This window comes from Mauremys reevesii, linkage group 1, assembly GCF_016161935.1.
Source record: "Mauremys reevesii isolate NIE-2019 linkage group 1, ASM1616193v1, whole genome shotgun sequence".
NCBI lineage: Eukaryota > Metazoa > Chordata > Testudines > Geoemydidae > Mauremys > Mauremys reevesii.
This window is the reverse complement of record NC_052623.1, coordinates 198,995,186-199,019,650: the sequence shown is the minus strand read 5'-3', so window position 1 is coordinate 199,019,650 and position 24,465 is coordinate 198,995,186. Positions and strand designations below refer to the sequence as shown.

Sequence of the window (24,465 nt, the reverse complement as noted above, 5' to 3'; positions counted from 1 at the left end):
GATAATTTGGATAACTAATGCCAAAATTCAGTCTGGGCAGACAACTCACAAAAAGCAGACAATTTCTGTCTCCCTCAAAACATTTCAGGAAGCTATTTTTTTCTCTGCCCCACTTGCTTAATTTTCATCTGCATTTTTTTTTTCAGAGGTGAAAACAAGCGGGGGAAATTAGAAACTCTAGAAGGCTGTGGTGGTTTTTAACTTCTCTAAACTGAGAATATATTAACTTCTGCTTGTTCAAGCACAGAGCATTTTCCAGTGCTTTAAGATGTTTCAAGGCTGTAGAATAGCTAAAACTATACAGTAAACAAGAAATTCAAGGCAAAAAGATAAAGAGAATCTCTCTCGCATTTTGCTATAGATATGCAGAATTCTAATTATTTTGTGAAAAACATTTTGGAATACAGCAGATCGCAAATAAAGGTATTGTTACAGCTGCTTCATCAGGTTGTTTCCTCTGTATTAATTTCCCTAAGCCATCACTGTGCTGAGCATATAAAATCTGGGTGCTATGACAATAACCATTTGTCTACATTGCTATTCAGGCCTGAGCAATGAAAGAGTATGAATTGTGAGACAGAAGACAAAACCTCTCTGCTAATGCGAAAGTGCCATGGATTCACGGGTTTCCATTATAAACAGCTGAATGAATTTCCTGGGTCAAGACTACTATATTTGATCGAGCTCAGCACTGAATAATCTCTGCTTGAGCTTTCCAACAGCATGTTTGTCGGGCAATGACAGAAAATTGCATAGGCATAAGAGTATATTACTGTGAAGTTTTCATCGTTGAATTTTCTCTCCTTTCTTTCCATCAGTGGGTGGGGTTCTCAGGGGATTGTAGCATTTCAGTGATTCCCGAAGCTTTAGGATAACCTATTTAATGGAAATGAGAAAACATGTATAAACCCAGTACTGACACTGCCGTAATCTAGCCCGGCTGTGTGTTCTCTCTCAGTCTCTGCGCCTGGTACTTGCCTGTGTGTGTGTGATAAGTTCTGAGAGAGTCACCAGGTAATGGCGCACACCACAGGCTCCTGCAGGATGTGTGGTCACTTTAAATGGACTGCTGAGGTTTAACTCTTTGAACTCAGAACAGTGAGAAACCATCAATGCAGAGGCTCCACACCTCTGAGGCTCTTGCAGTCTCCCTTATTCCTAACAGGGCTCCAGTGCATCCATGCTGAAAAGGCTACCACAGCCAATGGCATCCCTGGGTGCCTCTCTTTAAAGGGAACCCCTCCCCCGGTACTGAGGGAGTGGGATAGCAGAAGGATAATATACTGTGGGGCTGTCTGAACCAGTAGAGAGATGATGCAGGTGTCCAGACACGCTCGACACTCTCTTGGCCCTGCACTCTCCGTGTTTGTTACCAATGGGAATTACCTGTTCAGTTTCCAGGATGAAGAGATAGTGACCAGAATTTAGGACCAAATCTTGCTTGCACTGAAGTCAGTGGCAAAATTCCTTTCAACCCCATTAGGCTCTGGATCGGGTTCTTAAGGATTGAAATCAAATCTTTGTAAGCTTGCATGTAAATTATTTACCAGTGAAGGAATCTCTCTTAACCCCCCCAAATTTAATTGTACAATATTTTCCGAAAGCCTCAAGATTTCTGACATGCTTTTGCATTCCAAGGGACCCAACTCCTCTGTAGTTCTCTCTGCCTGGAGAACGCCCAATTAAGGGATGACCCAGGGCAGCAGCATCTGGGAAGAGCTCCAGAAGCCTGGCTTCAAAGGAGTTGTGCTCTCAAGAAGCTGTGAAAAGCAGCAGAGAGCATTGTCACTCCTGTGGATCCCAGATACCCATGGGATTTTGGGGTGGTACCATGCCCATTCTGCAGGGAGTCAAACCCTGCCATCCTCAAGTGAACTATTTTGAGAAAACTGTGCAAGCAACCATCTGTGAGGATGACTGCAGGTAACCTTCTGGTATCTCCTTCATAGGGTTCTACTGTCTTTGTATGGATGGACAGAATGAAGAATGCCTGCCAGTGCTCCCTTGCTGTATAGCAGCACACCACCCATTATTATGGGCAGTGTCTAAATAGCACATCTTAGCCCTCATTATAGAATAAAGGATGAGCTTCCAGTTCACCAAAGCATTTAGGCATCAACTTGATCCACAGCCCATTGAAATCAAAGTCTTCTTTCACTGAGTTCAATGAGCACTGGACCAAGCCTGATGTGCTTAGCCTTAATCAATTACTTCAATGGGACTTAACCACATGCTTAAAGTTAAGTATGTGTTTAAGCACTTTGCTGAATAGGGATGAACTTAAGCAGATGCTTTAAGTTAAGCACAAATTCTTAAATGTTTTGCTGAATTCATGGAATAAGCAATTCTGGAAATGGATTTCTGACTTCACTGCAACTATTCCTACATGCATTTTGTCATTTGTCCAGTACTATGTATTTCAGTGCATTATGTTTTTGCTTACATTCCATTATGCTGAACTAGGAATAATGATGGAGATAAGGACTAATTACAAGTACACATCATTGTAAATTAAAAATGAAACAATAAAATATGCAGTGTACCCAAGAAAAGCTTCAGGTGAGTATTTTATAAATTATTCATCTATATAAACCACTATTAGTTACAAGTCTCTCAAAATCACTGAGATTGCTGAAACATCTCTCTCTCTCTCTCCTCCATGAACTGCAGAATGAGTCAACAGCACAGGCAGGTTTTCTGGGCTAGGTTTTCAAGACTTATTTTTGCTTACAGGCATTAGCAGCTATTAAATTAATTCTCTTCATTTCATATTTGATACAGAAGATGGAAAATGTGTAGGGAAAAATACATCCTCATGATGCCTGAGCCCATTAACTTTTGAGGATACTTTGTACTAGAAAGGAATTTTGTCATTTCAGTTTTATTCTCCTTCTTAACTTTGACTTCAGTGGGACAGCTTACATAAGTAAGGGTTTGTAGGAATTCATCCTTACGTTGTAATGTGACCACAAATTGATTTAACTGCAATAAGCCACTCATCTAGGAAGTGCATTTCAGGGTCCTGGCAAGAGTTTCTGGATGGGTCTGTGTTAGATCTGTACGGATCACTAATATAAACCACTAAAAATCACTTTTATATTCATTCCTTGGCTTCTTGGCCCTGTTTTTGAGGGAAGAGGAAAAGAAACTAAGGAATGCCTCTGCTAAATACTAATAAAATAATCATACTCAGTATCATAAAACACTGAACACAGAGAATCAGCCATAGGCTAAACTACTATTAGTTACACCAATAAAAATATGCAATAATTCGATAATGGAGACGATGGAATTACTCTGAATTTAAGTAGGTGAATTTAGCCCATTAGCTCTTGCCTTCAATAATTCCCTGGTCCTCTGGACATCTGGAGTGAGTCAGAGGCAAGGGAAGGGACTATTTCACTTCTGTCAGAGGCTGCCACAGAATCACTTTACCTCCAGCATAGAGTAGATACACTGTTCCCTTCAGAATTTCCATTGCTGCCTTTCCACTCAACAGCTTGTAAGATGTACTGACAGCAAATGTTGCACTCTCTCTCTCTCTTTGCAGCCTAGAATCATAAAAACATCATTGCTAAACTGCATCCTCCAGCTTCTGTTAGGCCTAGTGCAGGGGTAGGCAACCTATGGCACGCATGCCAAAGGTAGCACACAAGCTTATTTTCAGTGGCACTCACACTGCCCGGGTCCTGGCCATCGGTCTGGGGGGCCTCTGCATTTTAATTTAATTTTAAATGAAGCTTCTTAAACATTTTAAAAACCTTATTTGCTTTACATACAACAATAGTTTAGTTATATATTATAGACTTAGAGAAAGAGACCTTCTAAAAATGTTAAAATGTATTACTGGAACGCGAAACCTTAAACAAGAGTGAATAAATGAAGACTTGACACACCACTTCTGAAAGATTGCTGACCCCTGGCCTAGTGTTTCAAATAGTGACATAATACTCAAGAATATGGGAACTAACCACCTACAATAAATTCCAAATTGGGGAGGACATTCACAAGGGTACTAAGCAGTGGATTTGTCTGTCTCCCTCAGAATGCCATTATATTCATCTCCTCTGAAACACAAAACAGCTCCTGACCACTGGCACTGGCAAAGCACCTACAATTAAACCACACAGAGGCAGAGTTATAAGCTAGTGGATTCTCATCTCTGCTTGTCAGTTGTTAATGAGGCTTCCATGTACAATGTGACAAGGAAACAATATGTTTTTATCTGCACTTTTTCTCCAAAGTGAACCTAAATCCTAAAACTCGCATGGTGTTTGGGAATCCTTGCTAAAATATTCTCCCATCTGGAGTGCTATAATCTAATATTGCTTGAAGCACCACCAGTTCTAACCTTGCTCCGAATGTGGATCTCATCCAGAACACCTTTCTGAATGTGGTCAGTGCAGATGGGAAAATTACTAGAGCAGAAAAAGATGATTCCCAGTTTCCTGCTTCTGAATTATTACCCTTCAGAAAGAGCAAGGGAGATCTATGTTGGCATTTGCAACTCCGCTTTTACCTGGGGCATATATTACCAAACTACAGGGCCTTGTAGCAGAAATATTATTAACTGTCTATTCTGGTATCCACATACACAGTCCTGGATTTTGAATATTCCTCATGTCCTGCTAGGAAGTTTGTCTTTTTCAGGAACTCAAGCCTTGGTTCTCCACTACATCCAAATGCAGCTCAGATATAGTAGAGAAAGGCAGTTACAGGGAATTGGTTGTAGCTCCCTGATCCTCAGCAGCTCAGCCCTGGCAAAATTTAAAGCAGCAGGGGATCACACTTAACCTTCATGGCTGGAGTACTAGTGGAGGTCAGCCTCACCATGTCCTTGGGCCTCTCCCCACCCCATCCCTATCCCGCGCCTTCCTCCTCCTCACACTGGACCAGCCATACACTAGCAGAGAATCCAACTACAATAGGGCAGAAATTTCCTGCTACGAACCTATGGCCAGTTTTTAAAGCCACTTTTTACACAGCACAAGCTGGCCTTAGCAGCTCAGAGACTCCAACCTTCAGCGTGGAGCTCACCCTGCAGGGCAAGATATCTTCACCAAAACAGGTTGGGCTTTGCAGCCCCAGGACTAATCAGAATAACCTATTTGTAGCCCACTATATTTGTAACCATATCGTGTAGAAGCAGTTGCATTGATTCAATAGCTGTATATCATGCCATCAATCTTTAAGCAGAACTCTTCACTGAAGTCAATGAGAAATTCTGCTTAAAATTCAATTGAATGATATAGCCCATAATTAAGGTCAAACCTCTTGCTCCCTTTCATGAGCAGTTACTCAACAAGCATCCCACTGCCTATTCATGCATATTAACCCTTGCTGACTCAGGTAGGGGCCTCACAATCTGGTCCTAACTAAAGCAAATAGGAACACTTACAAATCCAGACAAATATTATATATGTACAGGGATCTCACTTAAACCATTTCTCCCATTTTGAAACATGGTACTGTTTGAGTCAATTTCCCTCTACCCAAAATGGGCAATAGTTGTAGAATCAGAGCCAACCCATGGCTGCCGATAGTGGGGGGCAGATGAGGGCAGCTGGCTTCAGCAGTGTTACTGAGCATGCTCAGTCCATGTGAGCATGCTCAGTACAAGCCAAGCAGCAAATGCAGGATGGGGAGCAGATTTCGCAACACTTTCTAAATTCAAATTTCATTGGTGAAATTATTGAGTTAAAAAAACTGAAAAAAATCTAAACATTTTATTTTGAAATTTTCTAAACAAAACATTTCAATTTGAAATGACTTTTTGTACTGAAATTTTCTTTAATTTTAAAAATTAAAATGTTAATTAAAAGTATTGTTCAAAATCAAAATAGAATGTTTTGTTGACCCCCCTTTTTTTTCAACTTTTCATTCCGCCCCCCCCCCCAAAATTAAAAATTGTTTTGGTTAAATCCAAGATGATTTTTCCCTTCAATTTTTCAAAATTGTCACTGAACCAAAAGACCTGTTCTTCACCTAGCTCTAATTGTGATACCTTCACTCATATTCAGTGGTCAGTGCCTTGTTCCACAAGCAGTTCCATTTACTTCAGTAGGACAAACTCATGATGGGTACTATTCAACATGAAAAAAGTCAATGCCAATCTGGCCCATACTTTATAACAATATGTCAGATTGTACATTTATTTCAGAAGTGAGCTATGTGAAAGTACATCCAGCACCGTGTTTTAAAAACTGAAGCAAGGGATAAACTTTATCAAAAATTAAACATCTTTCTAATTGCCCAGTGAAAGCAATTAAAAAAGCCCTGCAGTTTTGCAAAACTTTCACTAATTTCCCATTAGCTCTATAAATGACTCAAAATCAAATAAAAAAAGATCAGTATTCATATGGAAGTGCCTATTATACATACAGTGCACACTTTCAACAGATTTCTTCTTGCTAAAATTATAGCAAGTTGATACAGGCTCTCCCTTGTGAAACAGCTTTCATTCCCCCTCCCACCCCCCAAAAAATTGTTTCATTTTGAAATCACAGATGGATATTTATTTTCCTATAAAACGTGTAGACAGTCCCAAATGCCAGACTATAAAATTTACAGTATTTACAAATGTAGTACTCATTACTATAAATTGTTAGATCATTTAATTTCTAGTGCCAGTTGTTTCCTTTGAAAAATTAATGGTCATCCAATAATGACCTAAAATAAAAAAAAATACAAATAATACCAATAATAATGATATATTTGCTTGGCCATTTATAGCAGTTAGTTGGGAATGGTCCTGCTTTGAGCAGGGGCTCGGACTAGATAACCTCCTGAGGTCCCTGATATTCTATGATTCTATGAAAAGAATGCCTACTAACATGTATGTGTGTCTGTGTATCTGTGACCGACAAGGAGGGTGAGATAATATATTTTATTGGACCAACTTTTGTTTGTGAGAGAGACAAGATTTTGACCTTACCTAGAGCTCTCCTTCAGGTCTGAGAAACTAAAGATTAGTCTACATTAGAAGTGCTACAGCTGCACTGATGCAGCTGTGCTTCTGTAGCACATCTGGTGAAGATGCTTTATGCCAATGGGAGAGGCAGTAGCTATGTCAGCAGGAAAAGCTCTCCCGTCAACATAGCACTGTCCACATTGGCACTTAGGTCTGTATAACTTATTCACACCCCGAGCGACATAAATTATACCAACGTTAAGTGGTAGCGTGTACAAGCCCTAACTCAAAAAGTGTTACATGCTAATTACAAGAGTTGAATAAATTATTTATCATACTTAGTTAACACATATTTCAAGGGACCATTCAAGTGAAGTGGCCCATTAACACCCTTCCAGTCATAGGGAGGAAAGTGGGGGGCAGCAACTGGGGAGGGCATTGTCAGTGGGTTACAAATTGTTGTAATAAGCCATACATCCTGCCCCTTCTGCCCCCTCTTGCCTGCCAGATCCCCGACCACCCCGCCTACTGCGGCTGGAGGAGTACCAGCCAAATTTCCCCAGTCTCGGACCATTGGACAGCCTGCCCTAGCTGCGCTGGCCAGCCCAAGCACTGGCCAGCCCGTTCCAGCCACCGGCTGACTCCGAGTACCAGCCTGACCTCTGGGCTGCCAGCTGGCTCCGAGCACTGTCCCAACCCTTGGGTCAGCCAAGCCACCCCTGGGCACTGGCCGGCCTAAGCTGCCTGCTGGCTCGAGCCACCCTGGGCCACCCCGAACCCTGAGCTCCAGCCGCTGGCCCAAGCTAAGCCCCCGCTGCCCTTGGAGAAGAGGGGGAGTGAGGGCAGGACCTTGGGGCACAGCATGGGCGAAGCCATGGCTTTGGTTAGGGGAGGCTTAGCCTCCCCTGGCCTATGATATCTGCCACCCATGCTGATTGGTCAGATATAGAGTGATCACTTTATGAAAAGTGCTCACCAACAGTTGATTTGGTGTTTTTGTCTTTTTCCTGTGTGAGTTCATTCAAGAGTGTAGTAATTGTCTGGTTTCACCCCCACAGTTGTTATTGTGTCTATAGATAGATAGATAGATAGATAGATAGATAGATAGATAGATAGATAGATAGATAGATAGATAGACTAACCTGATCCAAGGCTGAGTCAGTTCTTTACAAGGACATTCTAGCTGGTTATAAAATTCTCAAGAGTATTTTCAGAATCTGAAAACATTTGCATGAACTTCAGTATGAAGCCAGATCATTGTTCCTGCTTCGGGTATTTTCCTTTCCCTTTTGGAGGGCATAAGGTTCCCTCAGATGTTTGGGCCAAAGAGCTTGAAGCCCCTTCTTTATCAGCAGAGCTTCCTGACTTTTTTCCCTTCATGCCCATACATACAGATAGCATGGAGGAGCTGCTCCTCCAGGCTGATGCAACCTCCCATCTAGGCAGGGCTGGCTCTGGCTTTTTTGCCGCCTAGGCAAAAAAAAAAAGGGGTGGGGGGGGTGGCTGGAGTGGCAAAGAGGGTGGGGGACATGGCACGGCTGGAGCGGCAAAGCGGGGAGGGGAACAGTGGCTGGAGTGGCAAAATTGGGGGGGGGGGGGAAACACAGCGCAGCTGGAGCGGCAAAGCACAGGGGGGAACATGGTGTGGCTGGAGCAGCAAAGGGGAATAAAACAAAAACGGCGCAGCTGGCAAAGCGGGGGGAAAAACAAAACAAAAAACCCTACAGGGTGGCTGGAGCCAGGGGGCAGGGGGACTCCCTGTGCTGCAGAGTGTGCACCGGTCTAGTGGAAGGGAGCGGGGGGGAGAGGGAGAAGGGGGCGGCCAGCACTTCAGCGGGGCGCTCCCCCCACGGCCCCAACCGCTGCGCCGCCTGCCGAGAGGGCTCCGCGCCGCTCTGGTCGGCGGGGAGGGAAGGACGCGGGCTGCCCTGCCGAGTTTGCTGCAGGGCGCTCCCCTCCTCCGCCTCCTACAGGGCGGCTGAAGCAGTGAACAACAACAAAAAAAAAAGCATCCGTGCCGCCCTAGGATTGGTCGGAATGCCTCCCTGTAGAATCTGCCGCCGCAAGCACAAGCTTGCTCAGCTGGTGCCTGGATGTGAGATTGCAGTGAAACTGAACATGTATTTTAGGGGTCTCATATTTTCATGTAGATTTTTTTCTTTGTTTTAAGAGTTGAGTCATTTACAGTAAATTCCCAAATGTCCAAACTGGAAAAAAGGGTTAAAATAAACTTTTTTTTTTTTGCTTACCAGAAACCTGAAGGCTTTTAGCCAGTCCATTCTGGCTGAAATATGTAGTCTTCAGAGATCACCTGACTCTGCTGCAATCAAAATGTTGTCTAAGTAAATACAATATTTTTACTCCTGAAGACCTTAGGAGATGAATTTGACCTCATCACCACTGCAAATACCTTATGGGCAATGGGCAAGGCTATTATATTGCCTCTTCCATTGAGACAATACTCCTTTTGAAGAGAATGTGAAGAATATATATTTTACTGCGTGTTATTTATTTTGTGATTTGGATGAATGGGAATGCTGAGCACACCTTTGCTTAGGCCTATTCTTGCTGGGAAATGCCTTTGTAATCAGTGACTTACTTTCATTGACTGCAATGGGAGCAAAAAAAGCCCTAAAAGCAGAAGCTGGGACTCTTGAAGGTCAGGTAGACAAATGATTATTGGACAAACAGGAGAGAATAAGGATGGGCTGAAGCAGGCTACAGAGGCAAGGCCAGGAGAGTCTCCTATATGCAGGGCCGGCTCCAGGCACCAGCTGAGCAAGCTCATTGAACTCTGTTGTCTGTAACCTATCATTTAAATCAGCTTCTGTACCAAATGACTGGGAAATAGCTAATGTGACAGCAATTTTTAAAAAGGGCTCCAGAGGTGACCCCAGCAATTCCAGGTCAGTAAGCCAGGCAAACTTGCTGAAACTATAGTAAAGAACAAAATTGTCAGACACATAGAGGAACATAATTTGTTGGGGAAGAGTCAACATGGTTTTTGTAAAGGGAAATCATGCCTCACCAATCTATTAGAATTCTTTGAAGGGGTCAACAAGCATGTGGACAAGGGGAATCCACTGGATATATTGTACTTAGATTTTCAAAAAGCCTTTGACAAGGTCCCTCACCAAAGGCTCTTAAGCAAAGTAAGCTGTCACGGGATAAGAGGGAAAGTCCTCTCATGGATCAGTAACTGGTTAAAAGATAGGAAACAAAGAGTAGGAATAAATGGTCAATTTTCAGAATGGAGAGAGGTAAATAGTGGTGTCCCCCAGGGGTCTGTACATATTCATAAATGATCTGGAAAAAGGGATAAACAGTGAGGTGGGAAAATTTGCAGATGACACAAAACTACTCAAGATATTAAGTCCCAAGCAGACTGCGAAGAGCTACAAAAGGATCTCACAAAACTGGGTAAGTGGGCAACAAAATGTTAGATGAAATTCAATGTTGATAAATGCAAAGTAATGCAAATTGGAAAATATAATCCCAAGTATACATATAAAATAATGGGGTCTAAATTAGCTGTTACCACTCAAGAAAGAGTTCTTGGAGTCATTGTGGATAGTTCTCTGAAAACATCTACTCAATGTGCAGTGGCAGTCAAAAAGGAAACAGAATGTTGGGCATCATTAAAAAAGGGATAGATAATAAGACAGAAAATATCATATTGCCTCTGTATAAATCCATGGTATGCCCTCATCTTGAATATTGCATGCAGATGTGGTCGCCCTATCTCAAAAAAGATATATTGGAATTGGAAAAGTTCAAAATGATTAGGGGTATGGAACAGCTTCTTTATGAGGAGAGATTAATAAGAACGGGACTTTTCAGCTTGGAAAAGACACAACTAAGGAGGGATATGATTGAGGTCTATAAAATCTTGACTGGTGTGGAGAAGATAAATAAGGAAGTGTTATTTACTCCGTCTCATAGCATAAGAACTAGGGGTCACCAAATGAAATTAATAGGCAACAGATTTAAAACAAACAAAAGGAAGTATTTTTTCACACAATGAACAGTCAGTCTGTAGAACTCTTTGCCAGAAGATGTTGTGAGTCCAAGATTATAACAGGGTTAAAAAAAAGAACTAGAAACGTTTACGGAGGATAGATCCATCAATGGCTATTACTATTAGCCAGGATGGGCAGGGATGGTGTCCGTAGCTTCTGTTTGCCAGAAGGTGGGAATGGGGGACAGGGGATGGATCACTTGATGATTACATGTTTTGTTCATTCACTCTGGGGCACCTGGTATTGGCCACTATCAGAAGACAGGATACTGGGCTAGATGAACCTTTGGTCTGGCTCAATATGGCCGTTCTTATATTCTTATGTTCCTAGTAGACTTAAAATCACACCCCTTCCTGGATTTGCCTACTCCAGAAAGTCTAGAGATGAAAACATCAAAATTAGTTTCTTCCTTTCACTTACAAAAGAATGAATGGCCTTATGGGTCTTGTCATAGCAAGCACCAAACATAAACAGATTAGAGCTTCTTGGAGGCTTTCATCAGTGTAGTGTAGCTAGCAGAATACACTCATGTTGGAGATCAGCCAGACACCAGAAACCAAGATGATGCCCAATCTGGCCTTAAAAATCTACAATTTATGTTACAGCAGAAAATACAGACAGACGTCATGCACTCTGTAGCACACTGGACATAAATTCCACAACACAACTCAATGCTGAATCCCATGGCATCTTCCAGTACATTTAACAGGAGAGTTTAACTAAATACAGTACTAAGCAGAGCATTCCTTCTCTTGTTTAGTTTGATGTTAAATAGACTACTATTCTCAAAACATTGATGGTTGGCAACATATTCCATGCCCCCCTCCCATTTTCAGTTTTCACAGAGTTGCAGAATTTTGGGTGGACAATAGAAAATACCATCGTAGAAGCTGTTTGAGGAAAGCTGAAAGGTTTGGGCTCATGAAGTTCTTGATGCCCAGGAAAAGATGGGAGGTGGCATTGGCCTTTTCACACCCTGTGAAAGCTATTGAGTTATTGTATCTCCTCCTCTTGTGAGCAGAAGCAGAGATTTCTTTTATATTATTAAATAGGCTTAATTTCTTATCCTCTGCCCCAGCAGCCATTGGTAGCAACCTGCCGTCCTTCTTCCAACCTATCAAGGTCTGTCACTGGATATAACAACAATGGAGAATTACATTAGCTGGATACATTGCTAAGATTAGTGGGAGTGAAAGAGTTAACAATGTTGAGTTTTACATGCAGGGTATTAAACCTCCCATTGACATGACTAGAGAAACTTCACTCTGCTCTTAAAGCTGTCAGTTTGTAGACTCAGGAGGATAATACTGCATTAGGCTACACCAGGGGTCGGCAACCTTTCAGAAGTAGCGTGCCGAGTCTTCATTTATTCACTCTAATTTAAGGTTTTGTGTGCCAGTAATACATTTTAACATTTTTAGAAGATCTCTTTCTCTAAGTCTATAATATATAACTAAACTATTGTTTTATGTAATGTAAATAAGGCTTTTAAAATGTTTAAGAAGATTCATTTAAAATTAAATTAAAATGCAGAGCTCCCCAGACTGGTGGCCAGGACCAGGGCAGTGTGAGTGCCACTGAAAATCAGCTTGCATGCCGCCTTCGGCACACGTGCCATAGGTTGCCTACCCCTGGGTTACAAAAGGGTCAGAGACTGAGTAACCATTGGGGCTGGAAACTTGTTTCAAATAAGAAGCTTAGATTGTGAAGCTAAATTTTGCAACAGTTGATGATTCTAAAGCCAATTCTGCAGCAATTGCAGAATCCCAGAAAACATGAAGCTGTGCATACAGTGTGTGACAAAGTTCCTCCTCTACCTTGGTGGGTCCTGCGCTTATTTGTCAGATTTGCTCACCTCAGTGATCTTCCCCACAGTCTGGGTCAACTCCTCCTGTGTCTGATCAGGAGTTGGGAGGTTTGGGGGGAACCCAGGCCAGCCCTCTACTCCGGGTTCCAGCCCAGGGCCCTGTGGATTGCAGCTGCCTATAGTGCCTCCTGTAACAGCTGCATGACAGCTACAACTCCCTGGGCTACTTCCCCATGGCCTCCTCCAAACACCTTCTTTATCCTCACCACAGGACCTTCCTCCTGGTGTCTGATAACGCTTGTACTCCTTAGTCCTCCAGCAGCACACCCTCTCACTCTCAGCTCCTTGTGCCTCTTGCTCCCAGCTCCTCACACGCACTTCCTCTCCTCTGGCTCCCCCTGGCCTGACTGGAGTGAGCTCCTTTTTAAACCCAGGTTCCCTGATTAGCCTGCCTTGATTGGCTGCAGGTGATCTAATCAGCCTGTCTGCCTTAAGTGGTTCTAGCAGGTTCCTGATTACTCTAGTGCAGCCCCTGCTTTGGTCACTCAGGGAACAGAAAACTACTCACCCAGTGACCAGTATATTTGCCCTCTACCAGACTCTTGTACCCCACTGGCCTGGATCTGTCACATATCCCTCCCCCATGCTCAACACCAAGGGGTTGGGCAGCTTGGGATGCCAGACAGTGCACACGTGACAAGCCATCGGCATTACCGTGACGGCTCCCTGCCCTGTGTTGCACATGGAACTGGAAAGGTTGGAGGGATAAGAACCACCTGGTCACCCTTGTGTTCTTCTCCTTGTTCTGCTGCATCCATTGAAGAGGGGCGTGGTCGGTCACGAGGACAAATCTGCACCAGAGCAAGTAGTAGCGCAATGCTTCCATGGCCCATTTTACGGCGAGGCACTCTCTCTCCACCACTGCATATTTTTGTTCCCTCGGAAGGAGTTTCCTACTGAGGTAGAGAATTGGGTGTTCCTCCTCCCTGACCATCTGTGATAGAACGGCCCCCAACCCTACTTCCGATGCATCTGTCTGCAGGATAAATTCCTTGGTGAAATCAGGGACTATCAGTACGGGGTTACTGCAGAGGGCAGTCCGTAGGTCTGTGAATGCTTCCTCTGCTGCATCAGACCATGTCACCAGAGCAGGTCCACGGGCTTTCACTAGGTCTGTCAGGGGGCTTGCCCTTGTGGTAAAGTGGGGGATAAATCATTGGTAATACCCCACTACACCTAGGAATGCCCGGACTTGTTTCTTGCGATGTGGTCGGGGCCAATTTTGGATGGCCTCCAACTTGTTCACTTGGGTTTTTACCAGACTTTTTCCCACAATGTTGCCAAGATATTTGGCCTCTATAAACCCTACAGCACACTTGGCAGGGTTTTCTGTAAGGCCAGCTCGCCTGAAGGTATCAAGGACTGCCTCCACCTTCTCTAGGTGGGTTTCCCAGTCTGGGGTATGAATGACCACATCGTCCAAGTAGGCAGCAGCATAACTGTTATGCAGGCATAATAGCTGTCCATGAGGCGCTGGAAAGTAGCTGGGGCCCCATGTAGTCCAAAAGGGAGGACAGTATATTGAAAAAAGACCCTCTGGTGTAGAGAACGCAGTCTTTTCCTTTGCGTCTTCTGCAAGGGGAATCTGCCAGTACCCCTTTGTCAAGTCTAGGGTAGTCAAGTACTGGGAATTCCCCAGACAGTCCACTAGCTCATCTATGCGAGGTATGGGGTACGCGTTGAACTGGGATACTTCGTTTAGTCACCGGAAGTCATTGCAAAACCTTGTGGTGCCATCAGGTTTGGGCACCAGCACAATTGGGCTGGACCACTGACTGTGGGATTCTTCGATGATCCCATTTTTTTACTTCTGCTTTTATTTCCTCCCTTTTGGCCGCTGGCACCTGATAGGGTCTCATTGTTATTCTGGCCCCAGGGTTCGTGACAATGTGGTGATATGTCTCAGTTGTTCGACCTGTTTTGTCGAGAACACATCTTGGTTCCGGAAGATCATCTCAGACACCTCATTCTTCTGGTCTGGTGTTAAATTGGGAGACACTCTCACCTGTTTGGAAGGCTTGTTTTTCTGGGTTAGGTCTTTTTGGACAGTTATGCACGCCTCTTGTGCATGCCAGGGTTTCAGAAAGTTGATGTGATAAATCTGTTCTTGTTTTCGGCATCCTGGCTGCCGCACCTTATAGGTTACTTCCCCCATGGGTTTAACCCCGCCATTGGGCCAGAAGCTTGCTTTCTGCTGTGGGTACCAACACCATCACCCAATCCCCTGGTTGGAACTGTCAGACTTTTGCCTGGTGATTGTAATGGGTTCTCTGGGCCTCCTGTGCCTTTTCCAAATGTTCCCGTACAATAAGGGTGACCTGGGCTATCCGGTCTCGCATCTGTATCACATGTTCTATTATATTTCTCCCCGCATTGGGTTCCTCTTCCCATATCTCTTTGGCAATATCTAGTATGCCAAGGGGGTGACGCCCATATAATAACTCGAATGGGGAAAACCCAGTTGAGGCCTAAGGTACCTCCCGGATAGCGAACATAAGGTAGGTCAGTAGGGTGTCCCAATCCTTCCCGTCCCGACTTACCACCTTCCTTATCATAGCCTTGAGGGTTCGGTTAAACCTTTCTACCAACCCATCAGTCTGCGGATGGTAGACTGAAGTTCTCAGGGTATGTATATGGAGCAGCGTACAGAGGTCCTTCATTAGCTTTGACATAAATGGGGTTCCTTGGTCTGTTAATATCTCCTTTGGTAGCCCACTCAGGCAAAGATCCCCACCAGCTCTTTGGCTATCGTTTTAGAGGCTGTGTTCCGCAGGGGGATGGCTTCTGGGTAGCGAGTAGCATAGTCCAAAACAACAAGTATATTGGTGGCCCCGAGCCGTCTTCTCCAGGGATCCCACTAGGTCCATGGCTATTAGCTCAAAGGGGACCTCTATGATGGGAAGGGGTACTAAAGGTGCCCTCAGGTGGGGACGGGGACTGTGCAGCTGACACTCCGGGCAGGACGCACAGTACCTCCGCACTTCTTTGTGTACTCTGGGCCAGAAGAACCGTCGTAGGACTCGTGCCAGGGTCTTCTCTACCCCCAAATGCCCCCCAAAAAGATGACTATGAGCAAGACTTAATACAGCATTCTGGTGTTTTTGAGGTACTAGGATCTGCTGTACCTTCTGCCCCTGTACTGGTGCAACCCAGTATAAGAGATTCTTCTTCATTATGAAATAGGGTCCTGGTCCCTGGGTTTTCCCTTCCACGGGGACCCCATCTATTTCAGTCACCTCCTTTCTAGTGTTGTAGTACCTTGGGTCTTCAGCCTGGTCCCGTTCAAAATTTCCTCTCTCAGGGCTAATCTGCCCAAGATCTAGGGGCCCAGTCTCTGTTGCCTCTACTGGTTCAGAAGTGTTAGGGTGGGGGATCAGACTCAGGTGCTTCTCCTTCCTGGGTGGCTTCCTTTTCAGCTGCTTGGGTCCGCCTACCTACGAGAGCGACCCTCTGGCTTTGGGTCAGTATTCGGGTTCCCAAGGCCTTAGCTGCCCTCCTTTCCCTTTTTGACTTTCTACCCCGTCTGGGAATGGAAAATAAATCTGGGGAAATTTCAGAGAAGACTAGGGGTTGACAGTCTACTGTGGATGCCTCACTAACTTCAGGGTTCCTCCAATCCTCCTACTGGGAGTAAGTCACCAAACCCTGGGAAGTTCCTCCCTATGAGCATCGGGTATGGGAGTTTAGGGACTACACCTGCTGCTATCTCAGTAGTGTTCCCCTGAATCTCGATTTTTACTGGTATAGTGGGGTAATAACCAACTGTCCCATGGACGCATGTTATCCCCGTACGCTTAGCCCACAGCAGCTGACTACACTTCATGAGCTTCCCCAAGACAAGCGTGATAGCACTCCCCGAATCAACCAATGCTGTGGTCTCTACCCCATTTAGCATTACTAGTCTGGTGTACATATGTGGGGTCAGTGAGACCCCCAGAAGGTGGATTAGGGAGCATGGGTCTGTCCAGTTCCCCAGGTTACACTGCATAGGCTCCTCAGCATTGGGACACTGTGCAGCTATATGTCCCCACTCCCCGCAGGCATAACATCTGTATGGGACCTTAGGCATTCCCCGGTCTCTTGGTTTGGGCAATCTAACATCACGATCCTCTTCTCCCTCAGTGCTCCGACTCTTTGTGGCTTCTGGTGGGCCTTCAGCCCCTCTCTTTTTCCACCTGTGATCTCCTGGTTGCCCAGTCACCTGAGCTCTAGGGCTTGGTGCTGCTAGTTTAACCCGAGGTGCCTCTTCCTTAACTGTTCGGGTCAGCTCCCTCGCCGTCCTTCGCCTCTCTACCAGTGCGACAACCTCATCATAGGTGGAGGGTTCGTTCTGGCTTACCCAGGCACGAAGGTCTGGCGGTAGCCCCCTCATGTATCGGTCAATGACCAGAACCTCTAGTATCTCTTCCGGACTCCGGGATTCCGTTCACAACCACTTTCGTGCGAGATGGATGAGGTCATACAATTGGGACCGCAGGGTTTTGTTTTCCTGGTACCTCCACTCGTGATACCACTGGGCCTGCACTGCAGTTGTTACCCCAGATCTGGCCAGGATTTCTGCTTTCAGCTGGGGGTAGTCTGCTGCAGCCTCTTCAGGCAGATCATAGTAAGCCTTCTGGGCCTCCCCACACAGGAATGGGGCAAGGATGCCAGACCACTGATCTTGAGGCCAGGCCTCCCGTAAGGCTGTCCTCTCAAAGGCCAGAAGGTATGCCTCTACATCATCCTCCCACGTCATTTTCTGCAGCCAATGGCTGGCCCGTATGATCTGCGTCCCATCATGGCCGTGGTTCATCTCTGTAAGGGTCTTTACCTGGTTTACCAGTTCCCGCAACATAGCCCGGTCTTAAGAAGCCTGGTCCATCAGCAGGTGATTAGTCTCTTGCTGCAGCCGCACTGCCTCCTGCTGGGCAGCTGTAGCTTGTATCAATGCCAGTACTAGGTCATCCATTGTGGTGAAAAAAAAAATAAACCCTCTCCTTTTTTTTTTTTTTTAAATCACCCTCCTTCTTCCGCCGTGTTGTGCACACCAAATCCCACTTCTGCTGACACCAGTTGTGACAAAGTTCCTCCTCTACCTTGGTGGGTCCTGCGCTTATTTGTCAGATTTGCTCACCTTAGTGATCTTCCCCACAGTCTGGGTCAACTCCTCCTGTGTCTGATCAGGAGTTGGGAGGTTTGGGGGGAACCCAGGCCAGCCCTCTACTCCGGGTTCCAGCCCAGGGCCCTGTGGATTGCAGTTGTCTATAGTGCCTCCTGTAACAGCTGCATGACAGCTACAACTCCCTGGGCTACTTCCCCATGGCCTCCTCCAAACACCTTCTTTATCCTCACCACAGGACCTTCCTCCTGGTGTCTGATAACGCTTGTACTCCTTAGTCCTCCAGCAGCACACCCTCTCACTCTCAGCTCCTTGTGCCTCTTGCTCCCAGCTCCTCACACGCACTTCCTCTCCTCTGGCTCCCCCTGGCCTGACTGGAGTGAGCTCCTTTTTAAACCCAGGTTCCCTGATTAGCCTGCCTTGATTGGCTGCAGGTGTTCTAATCAGCCTGTCTGCCTTAATTGGTTCTAGCAGGTTCCTGATTACTCAAGTGCAGCCCCTGCTCTGGTCACTCAGGGAACAGAAAACTACTCACCCAGTGACCAGTATATTTGCCCTCTACCAGACTCCTGTACCCCACTGGCCTGGGTCTGTCACAAGTAGAAGAAGTCAGAAGTTTCTCATGAGCTTCCTATGTAAGTCTGCACAGAATAGGGATACTTTATCCTGGGACATCCCCTCAGTCCCTGTACTTGTTCCTGTTTCCCAGGTACTACAGAAGGTACTGACAATGTCGAGAAGGGAAAAGCATAGAGATAACTTCTGATCCTGTCTGTTGATCATGCTGATCATGGTTCCACTCAAAACTACAATTCCTCACAGAGATCCCTGTGGTACTGTGGGAAGTGGCACAGTGACCAAAACAGAGAAATGCAGAAAAGGGACAGACTCCCTGATTGGCAAATGTTTGCTGAAAGGGAATCTTTGAAAAATGCAAGATTTAAGGAACAACCTGTTCAGCTCCAGTTTGCAGGCTGGGAAACATAAAATCAGTACATCATACAACAGAGTTGATAGGCTTTTTGTCCTGTAAGCAAAACCAGATTCAGGAAATAAACATTCCTTTTCAAGAGTTAAGTTAGTAATGATTAATTATCTAGTGAATAAGGTAGTAGAGGGTAAATCTGCTCAAACATATGCATCTGCTCTAGCCTCTCTTTCCCTGGGACTAAGCAGAAACAGGGAGTTTGGCGCTCTGCTCAGAACTGCCAGTCTTGCCAAACCTACTGAACAGCAACATGACTTCCCTTGAGACCCTAGTGTATTGTTAAATAATCTACATTGAATTGATAACTCCAGGTGCAACACTCAGAGATTTACTTACTGCACTGGCATGTCTTATACCTTTATGCTTGTCCACCAGGGTCTGAGAACTGGCTCTTCCAAAACCGAATCAGAGTTGGAAAAGAAAGCACCTGAGAAGAATTTCTCCATTCTGGGAAGTCTAGAACTTAATTAGATGGTAACTTTACACCACTTTATTGTTGCAGGCAAGCAAGATACAGAAGTCTGCTGGAGACTTTCACCTGCAGACAAGTACACAGAGCTATGCAAGTAATTGATTTTTTTATTCAGAGTCTGAATTAAAAAATAAAAAATAAAAAATAAATTTAGTTTGGATCAACCTGAAACAAAAAAAATCTTAAAAAAAAATAATTGGGAAGCAGAAAAATACTTTTTTGCAAATTGCAAAAAAAAATTTATATGACCCAAGACTAAACATCTTATGATTTTGTTTTGCTGGCTTTTTGTTTTATTTTGTTTGGGTGGAGGGGGTTAACTTTCCATTTTTAATAAAACTTCAGTAAAATTCAAATTGAAAATGCATTTTGAATTGAAAAGTCAAAACATTCCTTTTTTAAACTGTCAAAACAAAATGTTTTGATAATTTCAGAACTTTTTTTCCTGATTTTTTTTTAAACTGAAATAATTCAGTGAATTTGAACCAAACTTGTGAAATATTTTGGTCAACAACCCCAGGGTAGAAATAATATCTTATCTTTATTTGTCATCATATACAAATGGATGAACTTTGGTTTTACATAATTCTGTTAAAGGGAATAAAGATGTTTTAATCCCAACCCATTTATGGGCCTCATCCTCAGCCCCACTGTATACTCTTTTAAATGAAAGGGGGCTTACACAGCCGGGTGGCAATTCCTGTGGCATGGGAGAATGCCCAGCTTCCATAAGCCAATATAGCTAGCTTTATGCCACCTGCCCCTGATTCCCTGATAAATAGATCTGAGACCAACCCTACATCCCTTTGGGGACCATTACTGCAACCAGCCCAAAATAAAGCAGCCCTCAGACGACTCTAACTTGCTCTAGGGACCAGAATGGGGGGAGGGGGAGGGGGGAAGGGGGTGAAAAGGTGAGAGAAAGTAAATTTTGCCTACTGCTCCACAAACCTGCTGAGCATTCCTCCAGTGCCCCTGAAGATTTCTCTGTATGTTTAAAAATGTGTAACACAGACATCCAAGTCTTTTGTAGTTGCACCTAGCTCTAAAATCAATCACTGATGGGAGGTAAGCTCTCTATATAAAGAAACAGCACAACATCTTTGTGTGAGCCTTCATCTGACATATCTTAATAGGGAAGGTTAATATACAAAAAATTGGGAAAACGGTGAATCTGCTTCTGACCTCATCCTGCTTTGAAACTAGTCTGTTATCCCATTGACATCAATGGAGGCAACTCTTGATTTACACTTGTGAAGAGAAAATAAAACCAGAAACTGACATTTTGTGTCCTTATTCCCCTGAAATAATCAGAATTCCCCATTATTACAGGAACAGGGAATGCGTTTTTCTTTAGCTGATATTCCAACTGAAACTACCCTAAAATTCACAACAGATTCATTAAATTTAATGTGAAAATAGCAGTATCTATTTTATTTTTAATATGTATTTAGTTTGCACCACTAAGGACATGAATATTGATCTTTTTGGAGCATTAACTGCAGGATGGTTTTTAAAATAAAGTAATTAAACTCAATAAAACCTATATTTAAGAAAAACAGTTCCAGATCTTTTACTACAGGAGCCATAAGTTTAGCACATATCAGCTGACTGGCTGAAGAAAAAGCAAACCATTGAGCTGCTTCAGACAGCAGCTTTCAGAAAATTAGGCTGTAAACTACATGGTTCAGTGGGTTGACAATGAGATTCTGAGTCGTTTGGTTTTAGTTCATTGGTTAGAATCTGGTGCAGGGTAGGTTAGTAGTGGCAGAGGTTTAAATCAAGGCCTATTCTCCTAAATTCTGTTGAACACAATGGAAGTTTTGCTGGCATAGGGACTACAGGATCAGTTTCAAATGGAGGACATTGGGTGCAATTTTGAAATGAGTTTTGTTGTAGTAAGGACTATAGGATCAGTCCCAAATGGAGAATCAGTTTCAGGGCCTGTAGTCATTCAAGACAAGTTAATAAAGTATAGTTGTCCACATTACAACAAAACCGCATCACAAATGGCATTGTCACTCTTACAATGGAGGGGGCCAGAATCCCAGAACCTACACTGAGGATCTGGCACAATGTGTGCAAAGTGAACTGTCCTTATAGATGGGTAAGAACTGAAGCACACTGGTCGAGCTGTATTGAGAGGCTTGTACTGTCATTGTACCTGTTTGGTGGACAGAGAAGTTCCATTTTCAGGTCTATCAGTCTGGTTCATAGTTCCTCTAGAAGGCATCCACTGATTCCTTGGACTCCCTCATGGAGTAGTAGGTAGTGTCCACTTGGTGTCCTCATCCAGTTCCCTTGTTTTTAACCTGTTCCTTTCCCTCTCCTCCACCCCAGTTGGGTTTTTTTTTCTTTCATTATTTGTCCCAAGGACTCAGTTGCATTCTGATCTCCGTGACTCCAACCCTCAGTTGAGAAGATGGGCCTTTACTTTCAGGTGACTTTAGATCCACCTCCCCCAGGATGCAAATAGGCTGATTTTCATGATCGTTTCATGACTGTGGGCAGAGTTACCTCCTTGTGAAATTCTTCCTGGCACTGACCAAGATGGCCACCCATCAGTCCAGAAAGAGGAAGTTGAGCATGGGAGGGTAGAGGCAGTGCTCTGCAACTGTGAGTCCTTTACCTGCTCCCTTCACTGTGCACACATCTGAGCAGAGTTCCCTTAGGTGTCATCCCCTGACACTCACACTTCTTCTGGGAGCAGTGGGCACTGTCCAGGTTTCTCTGCTCAGAGTCCCCTTCTGCTTCCCTCACTTTCACCTTGTGACTTTCACCCTGTCCTATTTGTTCATTTTTTTTGTTCCTGTATTTAATTAAATTCTGGTCCCATGGCCCTTCCAGCATCTGAGGCAGCAGCCTTCCATGACATGGGTGGGATTTAAATCAGCTAGTTCCTTTCACAGGTACTAAGTTCACTGATAAACCCCTATAAAACCTCCTTAGGTGAAGACAGGGCTCCACTTCCAAGGCAGAAGCATCAATCCTGGCTTGTCCCCAGATCACCTGTAGGGAAGGTTTACACCTGACATAAGGATAGAGATTCCCCAATGGGAAATAACTTACTTTATGTTCATCCCAAAACTTAAGACAAAGAGGATAAGAGGATGCGGTGGAGGCAATGGCTGTATATCAATAGTCCTTTCACGAAAGGGCCAGAGTGTCATTGGCCCAGTGTGAGTATATGGGGTAAGAGGAGGGGGCAGGGAAGGAGTGAGATTCTCCCCTTTTAGAGTATAGGAACTTCTTCCTCTGCACTTGTGGCATCACGAATCACCCAAAAGAGAAAGGAGGCCCAGACCTGAGCTGACTGGATGTGCAAAGGGGAGCAGGAGGCATTGCCCTGGAGGATGTCAAGCTTGCATACTCCTCACCATGAAGTAGGCAGCATGGAGAGGGATTGTGCTTTCCTCAGCTCCCTGTGAGGACAGTGCAGCTCCATACAAGGCTCATTGCCCTGGAGGTACAATCTGGTCCATAGTGAATTTCTGAAAAAGTGAATCTAAAGAAACTGATGCATGAGCTGCTGGATGAATGATTTATCTCCACCGTTGATCAATGAGGGATTGGGTGATAAAAATCTTTTGATGCTGGGATGAGTTTACAATACTAATCTTGGAAGGGGGGTACACAATTAGACATTTCCTAACATTAAAGCCAACACACAGCAGAATGCTGAATCTAGATGAATTTAGATGATAGAGAATATAGAGGCGTGGCAGAGTTAGGAATGAAGACAAAAAGATAAGATTATGGAACAGAACTGTCACTGATGTCAATGGGAGTTAGGCAAAAAGTTCAAGGGAAAAAAACGGCACAAAGTTTGTAAGACAAATGGACCAAAATAGAAGAAGCAACTTTTCTGCTCACTTGTGTGCCCTGCTTGAGCCACCTGCATTGCTACAGCTTACACTGCTGCTCAGCTACCATCGCCATTCCCATGCAGGTGGGCAGGGAGCGGATGGGAAGCAGAGTCCAGACTGTGACTCTCAGATCAGTCTGGCTGCTGCCTTGCCCCTGGGGCAGGGCAGCGACACATTGTTCCTTACCAATCCAGCTTTTAATGATCTGTCCTTTACTTCTTAACAGGCAAATTCTCAAATGCTGCTCCATTTGCTGAGCTGCAGTCCCTTTAAATCAATCCAATGTGAAGAAGTGCCATTTAAATCGATAGCATGCATTTGCAGGCAACATTGGTTTTAAATTTATTACATGTTATGGCTCACTGTGACAAGACAGAACACATCATAAATTTTAAAAACAAAAAGGATTTTCTGGAGATAATGAACCACTGGACTGAAAGGGTGTTTTGTTTTGTTTTGGCAGGTGGAAGGAATGCTCACGGGAAGAATATCAGAATTTGCTGTACCTTTTAAAAAAATCATTTACATGTGCAGCTATTTTATTTAAATCTCAACCATACTAACTACAGCATATGCTTTTTTTGCTGTTCTTGACTTGCCCACTCATGTAATGATCTATACCTAAGCATATCTTTAGAAAATGAGGAAGAATATGATGTTTTGGGTTTATTTTAAAAACTGCACATGCATATCCAAGAGTTCTTCCATTGCACTAGCATAATGTTTCAAACCTACACTGTATGCTATTTATTTATTAATTATTATCACTACTGGTCACACTTAGATAGACAACAGCTTGTGCCCTTTCTATGCACCCATTTTAAACATTTACCCCATGGTGGCGTCTTTGCTGAACTAAGGAATGAAATAGATATATTCATAGCGAGACACTGCTTCAAAATAATACCTACCACTTTGCATCAAAAGATCTCAAAGTAATTTACAAAGGAGAGTAAATATCATCACTCCCATTTTTGCAGAAGGGAAAACTTAGGCACAGAGAATTGAAGGCCAATAGTATCAAAAGCATCCACTAATTTTAGGTGCCCAACTCAGGCTATGTCTACACTACACAGCTTTTAGCAACACGGCTGTGCCTCTAAAGCTGTGTTGCTAAAAGGAGTGCAATGTAGCCGCTGTTTGTCGACAGGAGAGAGCTCTCCCACAGACAAAAAATATTCCACCCCAATGAGCGGCGGTAGCTTTGTCGGCAGGAGCATTGTTGTTTTTCATGGTGTGTGT

At 44.2% G+C, this 24,465-nt stretch overlaps 1 long non-coding RNA gene across 2 annotated transcripts in view; it reads left to right on the top strand.

Moving 5' to 3' along the window:
* Positions 1-23,789, top strand: part of LOC120395223 — a 63,748-nt gene extending 39,959 nt beyond the window's left edge. For both annotated transcript variants that reach the window (XR_005592531.1, XR_005592532.1), the window contains 2 exons: positions 19,388-19,451; positions 23,687-23,789. This is a non-coding gene — a long non-coding RNA (uncharacterized LOC120395223). The remainder of the gene's footprint in view (positions 1-19,387; positions 19,452-23,686) is intronic.
* The last annotated feature ends 676 nt before the right edge of the window (positions 23,790-24,465 follow it).